At 45.5% G+C, this 8,163-nt stretch overlaps 1 non-coding gene and 1 pseudogene across 1 annotated transcript; one reads left to right on the forward strand and one right to left on the reverse strand.

The window, feature by feature from the left end:
- Nucleotides 1-3,020: 3,020 nt before the first annotated feature.
- Nucleotides 3,021-3,152, reverse strand: LOC115032674. Its single transcript, XR_003838303.1, has one exon. It is a non-coding gene; the product is annotated as a small nucleolar RNA SNORA51 (small nucleolar RNA).
- A 3,727-nt stretch (nt 3,153-6,879) lies between these two features.
- On the forward strand, nt 6,880-7,637 carry LOC110305977 (annotated as a pseudogene).
- The last annotated feature ends 526 nt before the right edge of the window (nt 7,638-8,163 follow it).

Below are 8,163 nucleotides of genomic sequence, written 5' to 3' on the forward strand. Positions count from 1 at the left end.
GGAGAAGTCTGGGGTAAGGGGCAGGGTGAGAAGAGCCAGGATGGACTCAGAAATGTGCAGCAGGTTCTGGTGATACCAAGGAAGCCTGGAGGCCAGCATGTGCTTTGATGTGCTAATGGGCACCACAGATACCATTTGCCCCTTGTGCCAGGAAACTGGCTCCCTTGGTAGTTCCTGAGGAATACTGGCTTTTGTCTAACCACCAGGATTTGAGGAAGGGAACTGTACTTTGGACCTGACCCACATAAATAAAAATAAAATTTCAATCTTTCATTCTCTCTCTCTCTCTCTCTCTCTCTCTCTCTCTCTCTCTCTCTCTGTGTGTGTGTGTGTGTATAGTCATATGTTTGAATAAAAAAAAAATTACTCAATTTGCTGACTCAACAAATTGCTTCCAAATAAGAAATACAGTAATGCTATTACTAGCTTTAGATCAGGTTGACCTGGGCCTGAGCTGGATCCCAGGACCACTGCCTGGTGCCTGGGCCTCCTCTCTCCTTCTACCTTGGCTTCCTCTTCTGGGAGAGAGACACAAGGCCTTGCAGCTTAGCACTGTTTCCTTAGCGTGAAGCAGTTACAGATGTCTGATGTAGCCACATACAGCGTTAAGACAAAAAGAATAGGCTGTGGGTTTTATTGCAGAACTTAATTTTCTCATCAGTGGTCACTTTCTGAGCTAAGATCGCACAGCCCAGGGATGCCTCAGTCAAAAGGGGATGTTGTGAATCCTCTTTAGACTTAAGCTTCCGAGGGCAGGGACTGGAGCATTAGACCTTTAGTTCCTAACATGTGTCAGTCAGAGGCATGCAGGACTTTCTTCAAACTGCAGTAAAGACACTGTGAGCAAGAGCGAGCTTGGTACTGACTCAGAGAAGAGCACAGAAGGTTTGCTGGAGTTTTCCTTTCCTGTGAGCTTCCAAGTCCTCTGTCCTAGCGTGGTGCTTTCTGTTATTGGGATAAAACGCTGACCAAAGGCAGCTTGGAGAGGGAAAGGTTTATGTCAACTCACAGCTCAGCTCACAGTTCATCATGAAGGGAACTCAAGGCAGGAACAGAAGCAGAGGCTGCGGAGGGGGCTGCTCGTGGCTTGTTCCCTCCCCACCCCACCCCACCCAACCCCTGCCCACAGCTTTGCTCAGCCTGTTTTCCTATGCAGCCCAGGACCTCCTGCCTAGAGCTGAGCTGGGCCCTCCTGCATCAGTCAGCAAAAAAGCAGCCGTTCCCACAGGCCAGTCTGATGCAGGCATTTTCTCTCCCGAGGTTTCCTCTTTCCAAATGTCCCTAGCTTGTGTCAAGTTGACAGCCTCATGTTACTTTTTCCCATACTGCCTTCTGCCTAAGTGGCTAATCATTATAATCTCGGGTCTCTCAAATTATGTATAAATTTCTCAAACCACCTTATTTATAGTTCCTCTTCTAATCAAGAAGTCGTTCTAGGAGAATCCCATGTCTAATCCCATGCAATGCAGCATCTGTATGCCAAATACTCAAAACATGTTTCATAAATGAATCTATTGCTGCACAGACCTCAGGCCCCTAAACCCTTTTGGCCCAATGAGGCAAGAAATGAAAACTTATATTCACCGAGTCTTTGCAAAATAAATAAATAAACAAACAAACAAAGAGGCAAAAGGAACACAGCCGAGTTTTTCTGCTCTCTGACCAATGCCTGGGTCCTCATCATCACGAAGCCCACTCTGCTACATTAGCCTCTGCTAACTTGTTCATCCTCCGGCAGTTTCCCTAAGGGTTCTTTTGCATATTGCATAAGGGTACCACAAAAATACTCCAAATGCTGTCAGAAAGATGACTGGGCGGCCATTGCTTTCATCCCAGTGTGATAAGGGGGGTAACAGTACACTAGAATTCTTCCTCTGGTGGCGGAGGAACAGTACGATGCTTGACTGTCAAATGTCCATTCTTGTAAAACTCCAAAGCACCCATCTATAAAACACCACATATTAAGCCAGCCAGTGAGTGCCTCAGAGCCCAGGTTCCCCTGCTTGTGTTACCCGAACACCAGGCTCAGAGCCCAGGTTCCCCTGCTTGTGTTACCCGAACACCAGGCATCCGTTACTAAGACCTTGTAAGTAACTGTGGGACACAAATGAAGAACCATGCATAGGCCTTCAAAGCAGATGCTTAGCTAGCTGAGCCTCTATGTGGGCCCCCCAACAACTGGAGCAGGGCCCTTCCTAAAGCGTAGCCTGACTGTGGTATCCCTTCCCCAACAGGGCCAGCAGCCTTGCCTGGCCTCAGTGGGAGAGGATGTGCCTACTATGCAAAGACTTGATGAACCAGGGTGGGGGAGGATACCAAGGGTAGGGCCCACTCTCTCAGGGGAAGGGAAGGAGAGATGGAGGAGGGTCTCTGAAGGGGAGACTGGGATGGGGGTGAATTGGGGATGTAAATAAATAAATAAATAAATAAATAAGATATTTTGTAGAAAGGCATCACATTTAGTCTTGAAACAGCATTCACACATGAGCTTTCCAGTATCCCAAGGAACTCATAGACATTCCAAACAATAACATCCCTTGGATAGTGTGGTTGTTTAAATATGCTTGGCCCATGGGAAGTGGCACTATTAGGAGGTGTGGTCTTGTTGGAGGAAGTTCATTGCTGTGGGCTTTGAGGCCCAGATCTCAAACTCCACCCAATATAGACAGTCTCCTGCTGCTGCCTGGGAATCAAGACGTAGAATTCTAAGCTCTTCCAGCACCATGTCTGCCTGGATGCTGCCATGCTTCCTCACCATGATGATAATGGACTGAATCTCTGAAACTGTAAGCCAGCCCCAATTAAATGTTTGCCTTTATAAGAGTTGCTATGGTCATGGTGTCTGTTCACCGCAATGAAACCCTAAGTAAGACAGATAGGTAAGTTTTCTCTGACACAGTCATTTTTTTCTATGATTTTGATGACCATTGGTCTTTTGAATTTTGAGTTTCCTAGAGGATTCAGCTGACCATGCATATAAATACATATATTGTCTTTTTTGTTTGTTTGTTTTTGTTAACCCATGTCTCCCCATTCACAATACAGACCAGGCACAGTGGCCTAGGCTGAGGTGTACATAGGGTAGGTTTATTCTGCCTCCACTTTCTATACAGTCAGTGTAGGAACACAGCCTGTGGTAAGCATAGGAGGCCTATATTGTCTTTGTTTTGTTTTGTTTTTTATTTTTTGTTTTTGTTTTTGTTTTTTTTTTTGAGACAGGGTTTCTCTGTATAGTCCTGGCTGTCTTGGAACTCAGAAATCTGCCTGCCTCTGCTCCTGAGTGCTGGGACTAAAGGTGTGCGCCACCACACCCAGCTTATATTGTCATCTTGATGTCCTGGGTCACATCTCTATCCCTCACGACACATGTGAGCGTCCTTCAGCACATTCCCAGCCTTGCACTGAGTGTAGCCATTTTGGGGCCTAGCCACTTCACAATAGCCAAAGGGCAGGAACCCAAGCAGCCACTGGAATGTGAGTGGAGATGAACAAGATGAGGTATATACAAACAATGGAATACCAGTTGGCCTTTAAGAAAGATTTATGGCTGTTCAGTTAATTCCATTCCTGGGCTTGAACCAAGTTGCCAAGTAATTGGTTCAGGATTTTCTTTGGATATTTCTCAAGATACATTTCTAGTTATGTTTGAAGTGAGCATCTTTTTTTTTTAAGATTTATTCATTTATTCATTTTGTCTTATGTGAGTACACCATTGCTCTCTTCAGACGCACCAGAAGGGGGCATCAGATTTCATTACAGATGGTTGTGAGCCACCATGTGGTTACTGGGAATTGAACTCATGACCTCTGGAAGAGCAGTCAGTGCTCTTAACATCTGAGCCATCTCGCCAGCCCCTGAAGTGAATCTCTTTGACTGCTGCTATTAGAGTGAGGTTTGTTTTTTGCAGTGCTAGGGATTGAACCCATGTCTCATGCATGATAGGCAAGGACCCTACCACTGAGTTAAAACTCCAGCTAGGATGTTTAAATGATAAAAATTAAACATGCCATTGCTATGTGAGAACAGGGATTGACTTATGACCTGAATATTAAGCTGGTTTTTAATGCCTCCGATTGACATTCCAAAGACATTTTTCTGTTCCCAGTTGAAAATTAAAGTGCAGGTAGCCAGGCAGTAGCGGTGCATGCCTTTAATCCCAGCCCTTGAGAGGCAGAGGCAGAGCTGATGCTAACATACACTGCAATATGGATAAACCTCGAAGACATGAAGCTAAGGGAAATGAACCAGACATAAAAAGCAAAGTGAAATGATTCCACTTTTACGACGTACTAGACATTAGAGCTGAAGGAACAGCCATGGAGAGGCCAGTTTAGTGGATCGGGAGCTTCCGCTTGGGATGATGGAAAGCCCTGGAGGCAGGCAGTGATGGTGAACAACAGCAAAGGACCTGGTCATCATAAATTCTACACTTAAAATATTTCAGCAAGTCAGCCATGGTGGCACTTACCTCCAGGTGGGAAGATTGAGGGTTCAAGGTAGCCTGGGCTTCAGAGCAAAACCCTGTCGCAAGAAAGAAAGAAAGAAAGAAAGAAAGAAAGAAAGAAAGAAAGAAAGAAAGAAAAGGTTTAAAATGATAGATTGTATATATGTTTTCTAAAACTTTTTAAAGTAAGGTTTTAAAAGCCCTCTGGAGCCCATAGGACTGGGAGCAGGAACTGATGAGAAGGCTGCCTCTCTGAGAACTATCTTTTACAGTTTGCATACAAGGTGCCATGCAAACGTCCAAGGGAAGGACTCACCCAGCAATCCCAGCCAGCTACGAAGCCTATGGACCATAGCAACAACCAACAAGGCGTGATAACCTAAGGGCGCAGTAGTGGTACTCACACCTTGGCATAACCAACAGCTCTCTAATTGGACTTAAGGCCCACTCAATATGAGTAAAAGCATGTCTGCTACTGGAAACCTAGCCAACTACCTGAGGCTATTAAAGTTGTGAATCTTGAAGAACCTACAACTGCCACTTTACTAAACCAGTATAAGTCCTGACTACATTCTAAATAGCTGTCCTTATACCCACAGATAAGTATAATCCTCACCTTCAATCAAGAAAACCTGTTGCTTTGCAATGGATAAAGACCATTAAAGAAACCATACTAATCAAAGTGCAGAGTCATGGCACCCCATCCCAACTGATGCATTGACTACACAACTCCTGTACCTGAGGCTCAGGGATCATTTCAGGAAAGAACAAGTGCCTGTATGCACCAGAGGAACAAGGAGTTTGCTATGAGATTCCACTTCCTGGAGCTGTCAGAAGCTCTGCCCATAAAGTCTCACTAACATGGCTGCCTAAGCATGAACTGAACAAGGGCCACACCAATGGGCATGTTAAACATGCATGAACACTCCCGCGCACGGAGGGACACTCGGCATGGTGGTGTGTACCTCTAGTCAGGAGGCAGAGACAGGTATATCTCTGTGAGTTCAAGGCCAGTAAGTTCCAGGACAGTCAGGGCTCCATAAAGAGACCCTATCTCAAAATAAAAAGTATTGTATGAAAGAAAGTTGGGGCTAGAGAGAAGGTTCAGCAGTTAAAAGCATAAACTGCTCTCAGAGTTCAATTACCAGCACCTAGAACAAATGGCTTGCAACCACCTGTAACTCCAATTCCAGGGGGATCCCATACCTCTAACCTCGGCAGGTACCTGTATTCACATATACATGAACACACGCATGCACACACGCATGCATGCACCCTCTCTAAAGAAAGAAAGAAAGAAAGAGAGAGAGAGAGAAAGAAAGAAAGAAAGAAAGAAAGAAAGGAAGGAAGGAAGGAAGGAAGGAAGGAAGGAAGGAAGGAAGGAAGGAAGAAAGAAAGNAAAAGAAAAGAAAAGAAAAGAAAAGAAAAGAAAAGAAAAGAAAAGAAAAGAAAAGAAAAGAAAAGAAAAGAAAAGAAAAGAAAAGAAAAGAAAAGAAAAAGAAAGCTGGTGTAGTGACACACACCTTTAATCCTAGCACTCAGGATCTCGGACCAGGCCAGCCTGGTCTACAGAGTGCGTTCCAGGACAAGCCAGTACTATATAGTGAAACCCTTTCTCTGAAAAAAAAGAAATGATACCTGACCAAATTGTATTCATCTCAAGTAGACAAGATCATTTCTACATTAGATAGCTAATTAACTAATAGATTTGCCACCTTGCCAAATTAGGGGAGAAAAAACATTTTCTCTCAATAAATAAAAGGTTTAACTAAATCTTACTATTCATTCAAGACAGATACAAATATGAATCCTTTGTCCACTAAAACACAAGCTCCTTAACCTTCAAAGGCTCATCAGTGGCAAATTCTCTTCTCAGTGACACTGCACGCCTCTTACAGGGACCAGAAAAAAATGGATATCTATTATCCACATGTGCAATAGTCACCCGAGGACACTAGAAATTTCAGAGAAATTATTGTTGTTAATAACAGTTCAGCAAATTACTGAATGCAAAAAAAATACAACATGCAAAGTCATTGAATTTGTACAATCAGCAACAAATTTCTTTTTTCCTTTTGAGACAGGGTCTTATCTGCTAACCCTGTAGCCCTGACTGGTCTTGAACTCACGGAGATCTGCCTGCCTCTGGCTCCTGATTGGTGGAGTTAAAGGTGTGCACTGTCACACCCAGCTTTAATAAGTTTTCAAAGGTAACCGTCTTGTATTAGTCACCTTTCCTGCTGCTAGGATAAACACCAAGATCAAAAGCAACTTCTGGAAGAAAGACCATTTTGGCTTATAATTCCAGAGGGTTGAGTGTCCATCTTGGCAGGCATAGTGGTGACAGGAGCAGGAAGCTGAGAGTTCCCATCTTCAAATACAATCAAAAACCAGAGAGAGAGAGAGAGTTGCTGCTGCATCCTCTGCCCGTCGCCATGGCTGCCTACAAGCTGGTGCTGATCCGGCATGGCGAGAGTGTCTGGAACCTGGAGAACTGCTTCAGCGGCTGGTACAACACCGACCTGAGCCCAGCGGGCCATGAGGAGGCGAAGCGCCAGGTGTTGCAAGATGCTGGCTATGAATTTGACATCTGCTTCACCTCTGTGCAGAAGAGAGCAATCCGGACCCTCTGGACAGTCCTGGATGCCATTGACCAGATGTGGTTGCCAGTGATCAGGACTTGGTGCCTCAATGAGCGACACAATGGGGGTCTAACAGGTCTCAATAAAGCAGAAACTGCTACTAAGCATGATGAGGCCCAAGTAAAAATCTGGAGACGATCTTACGATGTCCCACTGCCTCCCATGGAGCCTGATCACCCCTTCTACATCAACATCAGCAAGGATAGCAGGTATGCAGACCTTACTGAAGACCAGCTACCTTCCTGTGAGAGCCTGAAGGACACTATTGCCAGAGCACTGCCCTTCTGGAATGAAGAAATTGTCTCCCAGATCAAGGAGGGGAAAAGGGTCTTGATTTCTGCCCACGGCAACAGCCACAGGGCATCGTTAAACATCTGGAGGGTCTCTCAGAAGAGGCCATCATGGAGCTGAACCTGCCCACAGGCATCCCCATCGTCTATGAACTGGACAAGAACTTGAAGCCCATCAAGCCTATGTAGTTCCTGGGAGACGAGGAGACCGTGCGTAAAGCCATGAAAGCTGTGGCTGCTCAGGGCAAGGTGAAGAAGTGAAGGCCAGGAGGCAGATTCCTACCCCAACACCCTCCCTGCCTGTTCCTGCCTCCTGCACCCTCCCCAGCACCTGCCACACTGACTACATCTTTAGGATCTTAAGTTTAAGTTGTAGCTGCAGATGTGGGCCTGTGGCTCCCGTTTTCATTGTAGTCTTTTATCCCCCACACCCACTCCCTTTATAGAATCTAGTCAGAATAACACCTCTGGGGGTGCAGGTTCTCAGACCACATCGAGGGACAGCTCCCTGTACCAGGAGAGTTGAGAGACAGTAACTATAGTTTTTCTTAGGTCTTTGTTTACTAAGGGTCTGCTTAGGAAGAAGTCAGGGGGGAACTGTGCTGTGGTGTGACCAATGAGGAGAAGCTGCGGTCCAGTTTTGTCCCTGGAACCTGTCCTGCACTCTTCCTGCCATTAGGTAACTGGGGGCATAGTCATTCCAGTGGAGAGTGGAAGTAACCTCATGGTGACTTTAACCCTGCTTTCTCTGTGACCCTAAAGGAGCTGCTGGCCCTAGAAGGTTGGG

The sequence above is a fragment of the Mus caroli genome, chromosome 11, assembly GCF_900094665.2.
Source record: "Mus caroli chromosome 11, CAROLI_EIJ_v1.1, whole genome shotgun sequence".
Lineage (NCBI taxonomy): Eukaryota > Metazoa > Chordata > Mammalia > Rodentia > Muridae > Mus > Mus caroli.